Here is a 17,791-nt window from a genome sequence, read left to right as displayed (position 1 = left end):
GGGGGGAGATATTTAGCTTCTTTAGCATAGTAACAGGAGCTATAAACCAATGAACACTAATATGTAACATTTCCGTGTTTTGCTGCTTTTGAAGAACATATAAGAACTCGCTTTTCCATAAGAAGGTGTTCAGATGTTTACATGTCTGCTTTTGCTATCTTGCTCTGAACCTTTGTTTGCACAAATAAAGCAACTTATCTTGATTCTGAGGTCTGAGTTTTGTGATTTTCTGCAACACTTTTGGCGACTCTGCCAGGACTCAGAGCGATATTTTGCTGGGGATGGCACGGACCAACCGGTGCCCAGTCAGGGCTGTCATGCTCAACTTTCAGACTTTCAGACAACAGAGTTGGAAGAGACCTTGGAGGTCTTTTAGTCCAACCCCCTGCTCAAACAGGGGACCCTATACCATTCCAGACATGTAGCTATCCAGTCTCTTCTTTAAAAACCCCAGTGATGGAGCAGCCACAATTTCTGAATGTAAACTGTTCCACTGGTTAATTGTTCTAGCTGTCAGGGGTTCCACCACAAAATCGCAGAGGACAAAATCGCGCTCGACGAAAGCGCGCATTTGACGTCATCACAGCGCGACGAAAACATCGCGCTGTGATTGAAAAATGTAAAAATAAAGCTAAAACCTTCCCCTAACCCCCCCAAACCTAACCCTAACCCTAAACCTAACCCTTAACCTAACCCTAAATCTAACCCTAAACCTAACCATTAACGTAATGAAAAACCTAACGCTAACCCTTAACCTAACGCTAAACCTAATGCTAACGCTCTAAACCTGGCCCTAACCCTTAACCTAACCCTAACCCTAACCCTTAACCTAACCCTTACCTTTATGTGAATCGGCTTGCTTTAATTTTAATTTTATTTCGATTTTAAATTTTTTTCGTCGCGCTGTGATGACATCACATGCGCGCTTTCGTCGAGCGCGATTTTGTCCTCCGCGCTTTTGACGGGTCACGGCTGTCAGGACATTTTTCTTTAGTTCTAGGTTGCTGCTCTCTTTGATTAGTTTCCAGCCATTGATTTTTGTTCTGTCTTCAGGTGCTTTGTATCATAGATTGAACCAGTGGTGGGATTCTTTTTTTTTACTACCGGTTCTGTGGGCATGGCTTGGTGGGCATGGCAGGGGAAGGATACTGTAAAATCTCCAGTTCCTCCCCACTCCAGGGGAAAATTACTGCAAAATCCTCATTTCCTCCTGATCAGCTGGGACTTGGGAGGCCGAAAATAGATGGAATAGATGGGGCCTATCAGAGGTGGTGTTTACCTGTTCTCTGAACTACTCAAAATTTCCGCAACCGGTTTTCCAGAACTGATCAGAACCTGCTGAATACCACCTTTGGATTGAATCCCTCTTCTTTGTGCCAGTCCCTTACAGATGTTGCAACCATCATAAGTCTGAGCAGAGTGACGTAGCAGGAAACAACGTGCATATGCATGGCTGGAGCATGGAACAGGGCAATGGTGCGATGCATTCAAGAAGTAGCATGGCTCCAGTAATTTTCACTGCAAGAAGCCTGAGCAGCCACTGTCTCTTTTTTGGCGCAAGAAGCATCCAGCCGCACCGAAAAAAAGAGGAGGCAGTTGCAAACATCTCATAACAAGGTACTGTATGCCGTAAAATTGTCTTAGCACAGATTTAAGTTGATTGTGACATCTCTATTTTACCTTCTTCCAAGAAAATGAAAGCAGCTTTTATTTTCACCTATTACCATTTTAATTCTCACAATTATTCAAAATAAGTTAGGCTAAATATAGTAGAACAGTTTGAACTCACATTAAGCTATTGATTGTTTTTATAACATAATAGCTAAGTTCATCTAAGCCAGAATGGCTGAGTTCACACAACATGCCAAGCCAAAGCAAGCCCCATTGTACTTCAATGTGATGCTCAAAGATCAAAAAATAGAAGGAGGTATACAGAAAGACACCCCTGAAGTGAGGAAAAGATTATTGAAAGGAGTACTGAAGGCTTAAAAAAGTGAACAAGCAGCAGAAATAGAAGAAATACTTAGATCAAACACAAACGAGACAAGAAGATACAAGATCCTAAGGGAGGAGTACAGGAGATGTGCCAAGAAATCAATAAGAAAGGAGATATGAAAATGGGCAAGAGATGAGGGATATACATAGAAATGGGCAAGAGATGAGGGATATACATGTTTAATACAGGAGTTTTTCTATTAAGAACTAGTATAAACATAAAAACTAGAAATTAGGAAAATATTATTTTTTTAAACTTGGGAATTATTTTTTAATGATTAGAAAATAGAAGCAGAAGTTAGAAATGTGGATATGTAAACAAAGATAAAGTAATTTGTAAAATGGAACAATGAATTTTGAATAATTAAGACAAGTAAGCCTTATGATTATTTGGAGGATAATGGTTATAAATGTGATCTCTATATGATGTCCATAACGTTTGATATTACCAATTGATTCTAGAGAAAACTGAACAGAGGGTTTAATTAAATAATACAATTTTTAAAAATAAGGATAAGTGAAGAGGGTGGTGAATAGGATCTGAGAACAATAGTCATAATTATTATGTGTATACAATTTACTATCTGTACTTAAAAGAGATTGAACCCAGACAATACACTGTTATTGTGAATGTAGAAGTTTTATATACAACCCAAGAAAATTGTACAATTAAAAAACAATAGTTATATGGAGAAAGTTTCCTGGCTGGGAGAGCGTAAATCTGCATTGAAAGTAAATTTTCTTTATTTTTCAGGAAGGCAAGACCAACAGCGATGTGCACCAGCATTCCTGGATGAGCTGAGACTGATATACAGTAAATGTACATTTTTATACCATTTTCTTCTTTGAAGCCCTTTTGTCTTCTTTGTACTATTGTGCGATCGCTTTCGTGTATGCTCTAGTTAATGGTTGTAATCCTACCTTTGGGTTTGTTATTCCTCTACCCTAGTAGTAATCCCCGTGGGGCAGGATGGGCCCTAGTGTCTTCTGATGTATTTCTTATTTTTTAACTGTTTTATGATTAAATCTTCACCCTGAGCTAATCAACTCTCCATACTCCTGATCAATGACGTGCGGTGAGGTTTATGACTGGTGAGGCAAGTGGGCAAAAGCCACCCTATGTCGGACACAGTGGCAGGGTGTTCGGACTCCCCGGCTCTGTGTCCACCATAGAGGTGGGACGTGTCCCACCTCTATGGTGGACAAAGCGCCGGGGCTTCGGTGGGGCTTTCAGCAAGCCCCGCCAAAGCCCCGGCACAGCTTTCCAAAAACCCCTCCAAAGCCCCGGCGTCACGCCTCTATGGCAGACACAGTACCGGGGCATTTCAAATTTTTCACAAATACATAACTAACATTGCTTGCGTTACAGCTGTGTACCAAATATAAAGCCAGATTAAATCTGCTCTCTGGTTTCTCTCGGAACATAGATTTGGTGTTCAAAGCAGAAGAGAGTTTGCCTGTCGCTTTCTCCTCCCACACCCAACAACTGGTCAAAAATTATAAACTGGCTTTGCCTAGAGAAAAGCAGCTGACTGGGCTTAAGATGTAATCTTAAATGTGTAAAAGAAAAAGCAAGTACATTTGAGAATGCAGTTTAAATGCTTTTGGATATTTTTGAAAAAAACGAGTATGAAAGAACGTGGTTATATGGCATGTTTCACTCCTAAGGCAATGTAGAAGGTTGAGCATGTATTCCAAAGAGATCCCAGCAAATCTAGATGGCCCAGACCAGGGATCTCCAAACTTGGCAACTTTTAAGACTTGTAGACTTCAACTCCCAGAATTCCCCAGCCACCATGAAAGAGTCAGAAAGGAATGTTGCATATTCAGTTATAACTTGGGGAAACATTTATTGGTGAATTTTTACTCATGGTGCTCATGAAACTGAATGAACAATTCATATAATGCAGCATTAAAGATATGATGCCACTTGCAGAAAGAGATGAACGGTCCACCATCATAGACATCCAACATTGCTGTATAGAAATTTTGGAGAAATCTTTCTGCACTTCATCTTAAGAAAGAGCCTTTCTTTTTGGAACCATATTGTATCATTCTGGATACTTGGTAGGTAGGTAGATGACATGACATGACATGACATGGCAGACAGACAGACATAAAGACAAGTGTCCCAAAAGTCATGCTATAATACGAAGAGGTTTCCTCCTTCAGTGGCTATTTATCCAGCCAAATGCTAGAGATTCAATATCCTCAGATTTTCTATATCATAACTAACACAGATGACTGTTCTACAGACTCAGGCACCTTGTAACCAACAGAGGTGTTAACCAACAAAGAAAGAAAGAAAGAAAGAAGGAAGGAAGGAAGGAAGAAAGGAAGGAAGGAAGTAAAGAAAGAAAGAAAGAAAGAAAGTGTTGCTTACAGGATATTCATGGTATTTATTTTACATTCATGTAAATTATTTCATTGTATTGCACTTCATTTCTATTTATTCTTCATTTTCTTGTTGCATTCGGCAAGTAGTCATTTTCTCTCAGAATGCTAAGGATCCATGGCATAAAGTGAGACACTCGGACATAAACGCCAGGTTTCATGGGCAGGGCACAGCCTTCACCCCAGGAGGTGACTCCATGTAGCACATATCTTCCTTGTTCTTCACAGACCAGGGGGCCTCCACTGTCACCCTGGAACCGAGTATTTGGAAACAATGAACCAGAAGTGCAAGAGAAATCAACATAGCCCTAAGATGAGTTACACACCATTCTCACTGGATGACTAATCATTAAAAGGACTTCATGAGGGTCAAACTGGACCCAAAGGGTGGATGTTATACAAATAACATGAACTGGATGGGTTCTTCAGTAAGAAGATTTTTTTTATTAATTGGATTTATTCATTTAATTAATTGGTTGATTTATACAGCCTCTGGGTGTCTCCCAATATTAAAACAAATAAAAGTATATACAAAGATAAAATAAACAAGAAATCAAAGAAATAGTATCCTGGAGAATCATGAAGACATCCTCGACACAGCCCGGAAACAGTCTGTGTCACACACCCACATTCAGGACATAAAATGCATTTTTTCTTCACTTGCTATAATAATTAGAGGAAAAAATCCCTCTAATTATTGGTGGCATTTTCACTGGGGGGGGGGAAATGAAATACCCTTGTGTTTATTGACAAAGCCAGCATGACATATCTTACCTGACAGCTATCAGATGCACCATCAATATTACCAGCGCAGAGTTCATGGTTACGAACTCCATTATCTAGAAACTCAGGCTGATTACACACTTTATTCTCAATGACAGGGAAGCCAGTCTCTTTAAGTAAGCCTTCTCCACCAGTTCCTTTGAAAAGCAGATGGAAGGGAGGAAATAATGTTACAGGATAATGCAGAGAAAAAGCAACAAAGATGATTAGGGGACTGGAGGCTAAAATATATAAAGAAGGATTGCTGGAATTGGGCATGTCTAGTTTAAAGGACTTGTGTTCCAATATCTCAGGGGTTGCCACAAAGAAGAGGGAGTCCACCTATTCCCCAAAGCACCTGAAGGCACAACAAGAAGCAATGAATGGAAACTAATCAAGGAGAGAAGCAACCTAGAACTAAGGAGAAATTTCCTGACAGAATAATTAATCAATGGAACAATTTGCCTCCAGAAGTTGTGAAAGCTCCAACACTGGAAATCTTAAAGAAACATTTGGACATCCATTTGTCTGAAATCATACAGCATTTCCTGCCTGAGCAGTGGGCTGGACTAGAAGACCTCCAAAGTCCCTTCTTACTCTGTTATTCTGTATGTTTCCTGATCTGGTAAGAATGGGATCAGATTCCCCTAGCTTTTTTTTAATGGAAATGTTACTTAAAACTTCAGGATGCAGGCATTATTTGTCCATGGTATAAATGAAACCCATAATATTCTAATATGCTCAAGGAAGCTTCATTTTCACCAAGTATGGAAATATATATAAAAAAAAAATCGTCCCTTTTTACCACCCTGTTAATCTCTAATAATTTCATGTGACTACTACCTTGCAGCTCAGAAACTAAACGAGTGTAACGCTTTGCTGCCATCTGGTGGTCATTTGGATCTTGCAGCCCAAATCTATTTGGGGTAATCCTCATTTACCAATCACAAGTAGAAAAGGGACCCCTGTGCTTTTTCCACTTGTGGAAAAGTTTCCTTTGCTTTAAAGACTTGTGAAGGTCATAAATCTGAGGAGTTATCACAAAGTTCCTTTTTCATCACTGTCATAACTGCAAATAGTCACTAACAACCATTAGACTTAACCAAGTATCTTGCAAAATATTTTCCTATTAAAATTAAATGGCCGTCCCTGTTAAAAACAGAAATGTGTCTAATTTGTGTGGGGTTGTATAGTCTCTAATACAAGTAGAACTCCTTTCTTTGTTGAATTAAATCTGATCTCTACCTTAGCCATCACTGTGATAGAATTTACCTGTCCAAGAACCATCCAGAAGCTTGAAACATCCTATTGTAAAATATATCCCATGAATAAAGTTTTTTTTTTCAAATTTCCCATAGTGACTAAATTGTGTTGTGACCAGACAATAAATATGAAAGCATTCATTTGTTCATTCATTCCAAGTCTTCCCAGATGTATGGAAGATAAAATCCATTAAAAAAAATCAATAAAAACTCATCCATTTTATATCCATCAATAAAAAAAGATGGGAAGGGGAAAGGAAGAAATGTGAAAACATAATGGTGGGTAGTTTGAATTTTTAACCACTCTGAGGTCACTCACCTTTTGTGTGAAATGGTGAGGATAAAGCAGGTTACCCCCTGATCTGATTTGAGATTACTTGACATTCCTGGCTTACCCAGGTGTGGTCATTAAGTGAGTGGCGCAAAAGAACTGCTTGCTGATGCTCTCTCCTGCATGGGCAGCAGAGAAATGCAGTCTGCATTTTCATGACTGAATTTCTTTGAGTGTCTCTTTTCCAGCTCAATGCCGCAATTTCCTTTCTGCCAGCCAGAGAACTCTGCCCCAAGCGGCTGAAATCAATCCATCAGCTAGAACTTTTGCTCTTGATGAATCTGAATGAAGAAGTCCCTTCATGACAGACTATTTTCACCCAACCCCTTTGGGAGAAAAACCGCTGCCTGATGGTGAGACTCGGCCTCTCTGGCATTTTTTGTTCTCAAGGAAACTGGCTGAAAAAGGTCCATTCTGGAAACCTGGGCAGAAATCCAAGTTTGGATTTCAGGAAGGACCTTTTCCAGTCAGCCTCCTGGAAACAGCCAGGCGGCTTTACCTGCTGGCTTCCCTATGACTTTCTGGGGAAGCCGGCAGGGAAGACTATAAATGGTGATCACATGATCATGAGGCACTTGGCAAGATGTTGTGAGTATGAATGCTTGCCAAATGCATCAATCACAATTATGTGACTGTGGGGGTAATGCAAGCTCAGGTGAAGATTAAAAGTTCCTTTGTTCAGCACTGTTAGAATTTTGAATGGTTGCTGAACAAATGGTCCTTAAGCAAGGACAATCTGTATAGAGAAACTAGGAAAGATGGACTGCTATTTACAATTTTGGAGAAAATAATCTGGTCTCTTAAAAAAACTATAAGCAAGTTCAGTGAAAAGTTTCAAATAAGGAAGGTACAAGCCCTGAGCAATAGAATATAACAACAGAGATCTTTGCTTATTGGGTGGATGAGAAATATAATAAATATCCTATTATTTATTTATCAATATCTCATCCTCCAGGATTGGGTGGCCTATAAATTTAATAAATGAATAAATGAATTATTATTATCTTTATAAATAGTTCAAGGTTGCAAATGTACCTAATATTCCTTCCTCCTCCTATTTTACCTACAACAGCAGTATGTAAGATATTTATATTATATATTATATTTAATACCCAATACGGAGACTCATCTGCCAGGGCCAAGAATGAGGATTTGAAACACAGCTACCAACAATTCTTCCAAAACATAGACGTGGTGGATATTTGGCTCTTCCACACCCATCATCAAGAACAGCTGAAATGGGAGAGATGTAAGATATGCACACTATAGCAAAGGTTCAATAATTATTTCCTTTAATGAGAAATCCTGAGAATTGCCTTTGTTTGTGGAGGAATAGGTCCAAAGGTTAAGCATTATTAATTTTGTCAATGAAAATAGGTCAGGCCTGAAATAGGTCAGTTGAAGAGAACAGTGGTGGGTTTCAAAAGTTTTTAGTACCTATTCTGTAGGTGTGGCCTATTTTGTGGGCATGGCTTGGTGGTCATGTGACCGGATGGATGTGGCCAACTTGGAAAATGTGCTGAACTCACCTAGCAACGCTCTTTCTTAGCAACTAAAATTTTGGGCTCAATTGTGGTCATAAGTTCTTTCTTTTCCTTCCTTCCTTCCTTCCTTCCTTCCTTCCTTCCTTCCTTCCTTCCTTCCTTCCTTCCTTCCTTCCGTCCATCCGTCTGTCTTTCCTTCCTTTCCTTCTTCGTTTCTTTCTCTTTTACTTTATCTCTTCCTCTCTCTCATAAACACACTTCCCTTCCCATTATTTTCATCGATATATTTTATAAACTAAAACTGGTGCCCAATAAATCCTATGATCATGGCATTCTGTGTCCTACAAGCCAATTCACAGAGCTCCCAATTTAGCCTCTTACTGCTCTGGGGGTTAAATGAATATGGTTAATCGTCCTGTTATCTCTTGCCCTTGGTTCTCGCCTTTTTAGCAGAGCGACAGAGAGGACTAATTTCAAATGGCTTTTTTTCTTTTTGCCGAAGCCAGATTTCTCTGCTGCTCAATGGGTGACCTGATGGGTGTCCGAAGGGGTTGGGCACGCCACAGAAGGCACGCACGTCACGCGTGCATGCACACACACACAGACAGACAGACAGACACAGCACATCTGTAAGGGGGACTGGATCAGCTGGGAGGCTAGAAATCCATGCAGAGAAAGGAAAAACACATGTCCCCCCCCCAAATTGGAAATGAGGCAGCTGTGAAAGAGAAGGGAGCAGTGCGCACCATGTGGGCTTGTCCAACAGATGAAGAAGGAACAGGAGGTGAGGATTCAGGTGCTGGACAAATCCATGTGGCACACGCTACTCCCTTCTCTTTGACAGCTGCCTTGTTTCCAATTGGGGAGGATGCATGCAGAGGGAGGAAAAATGCATGGATTCCCCCCCAATTGAAAATGAGGCGGCTTTCAAAGAGAAGGGAGCACGTGCCATGTGGGCGTCTCACAACAACCGAATCCTCACCTCCTGTTCCTTCTTTGGCTATTGGACAAGCCCATGTGGCGCGCGCTGCTCCCTTCTCTTTGACAGCCGCCTCGTTTCCAATGGGGGAGAAATCCATGCAGAGGGAGGAAAAACACGTGGATTTCTTCCCCAATCCCATTGGAAACTAGGCGGCTGCCAAAGAGAAGGGAGAGCGCAACACGTGGGCTTCTCCCAATCCTCCACTCTGGCAAAGAAAGTGGGTGGGTGGTGCAAGCCTGTTGCAGATAGGTGGGGCGAGCGAGTGGTGACTGGGCAAGCAGGGGGAGTGAGCAGGGGGGAGCAGGCCAGGGGAGAGAGCGTTCTGGTATGGGGCCTCCGGAAGCTCAGGTATGGGAAGGCACACTAAATTTCATGAAGCGGTACCCGCGTACCGGTGTGTACTGGCTGAAACCCACCCCTGGAAGAGAATGATATACATCATGTGTTTGTGTACGATGGGCCAAGGATAGGGAATTAGAGATGGCTGCTGTTATCAAAACAACCTATTTAGCTCAGCATGGAAAACTGTTTGGAATTTTTTAGTGTAAACCATGGAAACACTTTGATTGTCATGATGCATCAAAATCATCGAGAGACAGTCATATGGATAGATAGGTTATAGGTTATAGGTTTATTTCATTTATATGAATGGATGGATGGATGATAGATCAATATAGTTGATAGATTATATGATAGATAGCTATATAGATAGACAGACAGACAGACAGACAGACAGAGATTATAGATATACCTAGATACAGATAGATAGATAAATGATAGATCAGAGAGAGAACTGATATACAATGTTTTAAATGAAATTGAGAAGTCATCAATGGGAACCAGCAGTCTAACTACTGTCTGCAGTGTTTATCTTCTTCAGCAGTTAATCATTAAGAAAAATAAGCCATGTTTAGAGCATCAAGGTCAGTGGGGGGAGCAACATAGGGTTCCCCCCTCAGTTATCCTGCTCTCAATTCTTCCACTCCAACATTCAACTTTACTTTTATTGAGCCTTAATATCCTGTGGGTTAAGCAACAGATGGGCAGAGGGGCATCATTGGTGGGCAGTGCTTAGGACAGAAAATCAATCTGGACCACCCTTACATCTAAATTGCACAACTGAATGTGTGGAGAAGAATTTTGGGCAGGGAGAGTAAATTATATAGTAAAAAGCAGAATAAGAGAAGATGATAAAAATTAAATAGTCATTGCCAGTTATGGTCATCACATTGTGGCTTCATCCATCATTATTTCTCATTAAACATGGATTTGTCCCCCCCCCCCCGCCAAAATAATACACTTATTAATAGTGTACTTACGGCACTGTGGAACATCACAATATTCCCAGACTGTTTTTTCATCTGTTGTATAGCACCAAGGACCGTTTGTATCACCATCAGGATTTCTGCAGTACTATAAAGAAATAAAGTAATACTGTAATTTCACCACAGGCTGAATAGCCCTTTATGAGAAATTCTGGGAACTGCCATTGTATGTGAGGGAACAGGCCTGAGGGCTAACACTTATTAATTTTACTAGTAGCTGTCAGTTTGTTGCAGAAAAATCAAATCCAGATGACACATGAATTCAACTGGATTCATTAACTTCTTTATATACATAATAACAGATGAATAAATGTACAATACCAATAGTAGATTCTTTCAACGTGGTAGAAGTTACAAGCAGAACACAAGCAGGAGAGAACAGTTAGTCGCATTTCAGAGTTCAGAGCAGACAGAGATCAATCTTGTTTCAGTTTAAATTCTCAGCACAGACTCAGATCTGTTTAAGCTCCCATTGGCTGACTTAGTTGCTATGCCTACTCATTGGCTGACCTTGTTACCATGTCTCTCCCAGTCATGAATATTCTAGCAATAGCGGTGGTCATGATATAAGAACATTTGAGGTATCTGAAGGGCAAATGTTTCATGTTGCAAGAAGTGAAGCCCAGATTACTTCTGAAAGTTTTAATTTCTGACATTTTCTGGACTGTAGCCACCAAGGGCATTAAGAACATTTCAACATACATGTGGTGGATGCTGAATTTAAAGTGAAAGTGTTCAAATTTTCCAGGTCTATCTGATAGGTTTATAGCAGTGGTGGGATTCAAAAAATTGTATTACCAGTTGGCTTGATAGGCGTGGCAAGGTTTGGTGGGTGTGGCTTGATGGTCATGGAAGGGGAAGGATACTGTAAAATCTTCATTCCCTCCCCACTCCAGGGGAAGGTCACTGCAAAAATCCCATTTCCTCTTGATCAGTCGGGACTCAGGAGGCAGAGAATAGATGGGGCCAAGTCTGGCGGGGCCAGTGAGGGTGGTATTTACCAGTACTCTGAAATAATTTCTGCTACTGGTTCTCCAGAACTGGTCAGAAGCTGCTGAATATCACTGCTGGTTTATAGGAATGGATAATCTGAGGAAAGGCAGGGGGGTGAATACTTTTAAAATCTCAGAAATAAGAATTAAGAATCACCTGAGGTTTATGAATAGAAACCAGAGGTGGGTTGCTGCCAGCATTAGAGCCAGTTCGGTGTACGAGCTGTTTTGAGCATGTACGCTCACTTCACAGTTGCTCAGTCATGACCCATTCTTTGTGACCCCATGGACCTTAACATGCCAGCCCCGCCTGTCCTCTACTCTCTCCCCAGGTTTGCCCAAACTCATGTTCATTGCATTGATGACACTATCTAATCGTCTCATCCTCTGCCGACCCATTCTTCTTCTGCCTTCAATGTTTTCGAACATCAGGGTCTTTTCCAATGAGTCCTTTCTTCTCATTTGATGGCTAAAGTATTTGATCTTTGTGTTTGATCATCATTTTCTCCTCCTCCTCTTCCTCCTCCTCCTCCTCTTCCTCCTCCTACTTGTCATTGGATGCTGGCGATTATGTTGGTGATCCTATTTTTATCAACAGCCGCATGAAAAAGTGCTGCTGAGTTTTGTCCAAACCAGTCCCTTAGATTTTACTATTCAACCCAAAGTGAAGTGCAAGGACAAACAAGAGCACTTCTTTCTGTTTGCAAATAGGGCTTAAGTATGCTGAGATGCCAGTTGCCCAAGTACATAGCATGATTGCTCATGGAAAGGATCTTTAATAGATCTCTCCTCATGAAGATCAGCTACATACTGAGATCAGTGTCATAACCTAGAGAGAGGAGAGATTGCTCACTGCTCCTGTTGTGTATGATCCAAAAAAGATTATTATTTATCCAGGAGAATTTTGACATTTAATGGCCAGCACACACAACAGATAATGAACACTTCATGAAACCTACGCATCTGGGAATGCAGATGGTGTCTTAGAGTGACGATGAGACCGCATAGAAATCCATGCTTGGCATTTCTTCCCTGTGATAGTCACTGCAGTAGTACCCCGATAACTTGAGCCGTTGTCATTATAGCAATCATCAACCTGTTGAGGTACTTGTTGAGGTTCCTGTTGAGTTACTTGGGGAGGTATTTGGGGAGGAACAACGGGGACAGCAGCTATATTAAAACAAAAAAGCAGAAATAAATTGTGGGATTTAGCATAAATTTGTGGGAAATCATAGTATCTTCTTTGTTGCCAAAGGATTAATAATCAATCTTTTCAACATTCCATTCTCACCTAATTGTATAGTAAAAACAGTTCAAATCTTCCTATTTTTCTTTATTGATCAATGATTTTGATGACAATATGTTATTTATTTATTTGTTAATACAGAGTACATTCTGTTTTACAAGTGTGTAGTAATTCCAAGCCACTATCCAAAATATTTTAACCAGGAGAAAGTTCTTCTCACATTCCTCTTAATAGCTGAGCTCCAGACTGCATTTCTAAAATTAGAAGACTTCTATCTACATTTTGAATAGATCTTGTTATTTTCTGTAAATAAGCACTAATATGAAATAGATATATTAAGCATAACAACATCTGTGTTTAAAACATGCTATACATAAATCATACTGAATTCGCTCAACTTGCCAAGTCTATTTCTATTGTTATTTCTCAATTTTATTTCAGTTTTGCTTTAAAGTTCAAAACATTTTATTTACTTCACCCCTTTCTCAGTTACACAAATATTCTTACCAGTAACTGTGATGGCATCATCACATTTAGCAATGTTGCAGTATTCCCATCGTGTATTTGAGTCAGATGTATAGCACCAAGGCTTAGTCTCTCCATCAGGGTTTCGACAATAATTTTCTTCTATGAATGTAAGCCGCCCTGAGTCCTCTCAGGGAAAAGGGCGGCCTATAAATCCCAAATAAATGAAATGAAATGAAATGAAAAAATGACTCAGTCTTCCATCTTTCCAAGTAGGGTGAAACAGGGATAAAATTCGACCAGGTCGGACCCGCTTGGGTGAACCAGTAGGGATTGGTTGAATTGGTTCCCTGAACCGGTAGAAATCCCTCCTTCCGGCCCTAGGAGTCCCACTCCAAGGTCAGATGGCGCGGGTGTTCAGGACCCTGGTCTCAGGCTGCTGTCGCTAAATGCCAGGTCTGTTGTTCATAAGGCCCCCCTCATCCGGGACTTGATAACTGATGAGGGCGCAGACCTGGCATGTATTACTGAAACATGGCTGGGCCCTGAGGGAGGAGTCCCCCTCGTCGAGATGTGCCCAGCCGGATTTCAGGTGCTACACCAGCCGAGAGCCCAGGGAAGGGGTGGCGGTGTGGCTATTGTAGTCCGGGAGTCTTTAGTACCTCGTAGGATCCCTGCTCCGGAGCTTGTCGGGTGTGAGTCCCTGCTAGTGAAGCTGGACCTCAAGGGTCAAGTGGGTTTGCTGCTTACGTACCTGCCTCCCAACTACGTTGCAGCAGCCCTCCCCTCGCTCCTCGAGTCAGTAGCCGAGCTAGCGGTTGAGTTCCCTAGACTTATAGTTCTGGGGGACTTTAACTTGCCTTCGCTCGGTGAACACTCTGATGGAGCGCAGGAGTTCATGGCTTCCATGACAGCCATGGGCTTGACTCAAGTAATTCGAGGCCCAACTCACTCAGCGGGTCACACGCTTGACCTCGTATTCCTCTCGGAGCAGTGGAGTTACGATCTTGGTCTGAGGGGTAATGAGATCATACCCCTGTCGTGGTCAGACCACTACCTACTGAGGCTAGACTTCCGGAGGCCAAACCTCCACCGTAGGGAGGAGGAACCGACCAGCTGGTTCCGCCCCAAGCGACTGATGGATCCTGTTAGGTTCCAGACGGAGCTTGGGGTTATTCCTGATACCCTCGCCCACAGTTCGGCGGAGACCCTCGTCGCTGCCTGGCACTCGGCCACTTCGGAGTCTCTCGACCGGATTGCGCCGCTACGGCCCCTCCGGGTCAGCGGCCCCCGGAGGCCTCCTTGGTTTACTGAGGAGCTCCGGGAGGTAAAGCGCCGGAGGAGACGCCTAGAGCACTCGTGGAGGTCCGATAGGTCCGAGTCGAAACGGGCACTTTTGACAGCATGCACCAAGGAGTATATTCGGACCCTAAGAACAACAAAAAGAACATACATTGCCTCCTTGGTAGCGTCCGCCGAGTCCCGCCCAGCCGCCCTGTTTAGGATAACCCGCTCCCTCCTAAATAGGAGGGAGACGGGGGACTCCTTACAGGGTAAGGCTGAGGAGTATGTCCAGTTCTTGGCGGACAAAGTTGCCTGGTTTCGAGCGGACCTGGACTCCACCCCAGTAGATCCAGCCGAGACACAAGGAGAAAACTTGGCAAACCATCTCTGGGTTGAGTTTCAGGAAGTTGCCTCTGGGGATGTGGACAAGGCTATGCGAGCTGTGAGTGCCTCCACCTGCATACTGGACCCGTGTCCCTCCTGGCTGGTTGCCAACAGCAGTGAGGTGACACGAGGCTGGATCCAGGCGGTTGTTACCGCTTCTCTTCGGGAGGGGTACTTTCCCACCGCGCTTAAGACAGCGGTGGTGAGACCCCTCCTGAAGAAGCCGTCTCTGGATCCAGCTGTTCTTAATAACTATCGTCCAGTCTCCAACCTTCCCTTTGTAGGGAAGGTTGTTGAGAAGGTGGTGGCTCTCCAGCTTCAGCGTACCTTGGAGGAAGCTAACTATCTTGACCCCTTCCAGTCTGGCTTCAGACCCGGTTACAGCACAGAAACCGCTTTGGTCGCATTGACTGATGATCTCTGGAGAGCTAGGGATGGAGGCTATGCTTCCATCCTAGTTCTCCTTGACCTCTCAGCGGCTTTCGATACCATCGACCATGGTATCCTTCTGCGACGACTGCGGGAGATAGGGGTGGGCGGCACTGTCTTGCAGTGGTTCTCCTCCTATCTCTCGGACAGGTCGCAGTCGGTGTTAGTGGGGGGGCAGAGATCGTCCCTGAGGCCCCTAACCTATGGGGTGCCGCAGGGGTCGGTCCTATCCCCCCTACTATTTAACATTTACATGAAACCGCTGGGCGAGATCATCTGAAGGCACGGGATAAAATATCACCAATATGCGGACGATACACAGTTGTATCTGTCCGCCCCGTGCCAACTCAATGAAGCGGTGGACGTGATGAACCGGGGACTGGAAGCCGTTAAAGACTGGATGAGAGCGAACAAACTGATACTCAACCCAGACAAGACCGAGTGGCTGTTGTGTTTCCCTCCCAAAAATTTGACCACCATACCATCACTCAGGCTGGGGGGACAAAATTTAAACCCCTCAGAAAGGGCCCGCAACTTGGGAGTCCTCCTGGATTCACAGCTAACTTTTGACCACCATCTCTCAGCTGTGACCAGGGGGGCATTTGCCCAGGTTCGCCTGGTGCGCCAGTTGCGGCCCTACCTGAATCGGGAGGCCCTCACAACAGTCACTCGAGCCCTTGTGATCTCTAGGCTGGAGTACTGTAATGTGCTCTACATGGGGCTGCCCTTGAAGAGCATCCGAAGACTTCAGCTAGTCCAGAATGCGGCCGCGCGAGTGATCGTGGGCGCACCACGGTTCGCCCACATAACACCGATCCTCCGTGAGCTGCACTGGCTACCTGTTGGTCTCCGGGTGCACTTCAAGGTCCTACTCACCACCTATAAAGCGCTCCATGGTAGTGGATCTGGCTATTTGAGAGACCGCCTTCTGCCAATTACCTCCCTGCGTCCCATCAGATCGCATAGAGTTGGCCTCCTCCGTATTCCATCCGCCAGTCAGTGCCGACTGGCGACTACTCGGAGGAGAGCCTTCTCTGTTGCGGCTCCGACACTATGGAACAATCTCCCCGTGGAGATTCGTACCCTCACCACCGTCCAGGCCTTCCGCACAGCCCTCAAGAACTGGCTAACCCGTCAGGCCTGGGGATAATCTTATTTCGCCCCGCCCGAATGTTGAGTGAATGTTGAGTTTTATTGTCTAATTTACTTTGTGCACATTTCTTTTTTGTATTGTCCTGCACTCCCCTTCCTTTTTTGATTGTAAGCCGCCCTGAGTCCCCTCAGGGAAAAGGGCGGCCTATAAATAAATAAATCCAAATCCAAATCCAAATCCAAATCCCCCTAGTTGGCACCACCCACATCCACCCACTCGGTCACCCGCTTGGTCGCCCGGTCACTGCTCACCTCTTCTGGCCGCTTGATCTGCCCACCCAATCCAAATGTTTCTCCCTCCATTCACAGTGGAGCTGCTGTAGCCTGTCCCTTTAAGGTAGTCCCCAGGAGGGAGGTAGCCCGGGGGAACGGACCATAAAGGGAGCAACAGCTTCGCTGTGAATGGAGGGAGAAAAATTCAGATTCGCTCTGCCACAGAATTCAACGTTAAATGGAGTAGAGAGGATCCGAACAGTTCTCCCTCCATTCACAGCAGAGATGCTGTTCCCTTTATGGTCCCCCCCCCAGTTCCCTCTCTCTCGGGGACTACCTTAAAGGGACAGGCTGCAGCAGCTCCACTGTGAATTGAGGGAGAAAAGTTCGGAGCCTGTTCCTCTAAGGTACTTTGACCCCCTGGGAGGTAGGGGACCAGGGGGGGGGACTATAAAGGGAGTAGCAGCTCTGCTATGAATGGAGGGAGAAAAGTTTGGATTCTTTCTGCCACAGCATTCACTATGAGCCCTTCTCGTGCTCATACACATATTTTTTTCTACTGTTATGTGGGGGTGGCTTAGTGGGGTGGTCCTGTGACCGAGTGGGTGGGGGTGTGAGTGACATCGAATTGGACACAGCCACGCAGTCACAGGACCACCACCACCAAGCCACGCCCAAAGAACCGGTAGGGAAGAAATTTGAATGTCACCCCTGGGGTAAAATGAGGATTGCTGTGGGCAATATGCTGACTGTAAACTGCTTGGAGAGGGCTCTAAAGCACTGTGAAGTGATATGTAAGCTATTGCTATTGCACAAATAATTGAACTGTTTTTTTGTTTCTGGGTGCCTCGCCTTTTTTCTTTTCTTTTTTCTTTTTTAGAAATTTTTTATTTTTCTCTTTTAAATTCATTCACAAATATATACTTTTATAATTACTTTTAACCTTTATCTATTCATCATTAATCTTTATTTTCTTACAAATATATAGAATACAGTTTGGGTCACTTTCTTGCCACCCCATAGCTCCATCTTATTTTGCAACAACCTTGCTCCTTCTCTCTTCTCAACGTCCCTTCTCTGCCTTCTTCTTT

General features: G+C 43.5%; 2 long non-coding RNA genes across 2 annotated transcripts; both read right to left on the bottom strand.

The window, feature by feature from the left end:
* Positions 1 to 4,357: 4,357 nt before the first annotated feature.
* Positions 4,358 to 7,957, bottom strand: LOC148045034 (uncharacterized). Its single transcript, XR_015697012.1, has 3 exons — positions 7,857 to 7,957; positions 5,164 to 5,309; positions 4,358 to 4,640 (listed from the first exon to the last, which is right to left on the bottom strand). It is a non-coding gene; the product is annotated as an uncharacterized LOC148045034 (long non-coding RNA).
* A 2,540-nt stretch (positions 7,958 to 10,497) lies between these two features.
* On the bottom strand, positions 10,498 to 13,459 carry LOC148045033 (uncharacterized). The gene is made up of 3 exons (XR_015697011.1): positions 13,281 to 13,459; positions 12,487 to 12,697; positions 10,498 to 10,623 (listed from the first exon to the last, which is right to left on the bottom strand). It is a non-coding gene; the product is annotated as an uncharacterized LOC148045033 (long non-coding RNA).
* Positions 13,460 to 17,791: the final 4,332 nt, after the last annotated feature.

The sequence above is a fragment of the Thamnophis sirtalis genome, unplaced genomic scaffold (genome assembly GCF_051295495.1).
Source record: "Thamnophis sirtalis isolate CommonGarterSnake01/CBP01778 unplaced genomic scaffold, rThaSir2_p1.2 scaffold_6, whole genome shotgun sequence".
In the NCBI taxonomy this organism is placed as follows: domain Eukaryota; kingdom Metazoa; phylum Chordata; class Lepidosauria; order Squamata; family Natricidae; genus Thamnophis; species Thamnophis sirtalis.
This window is presented reverse-complemented; position numbering and strand designations above follow the sequence as displayed.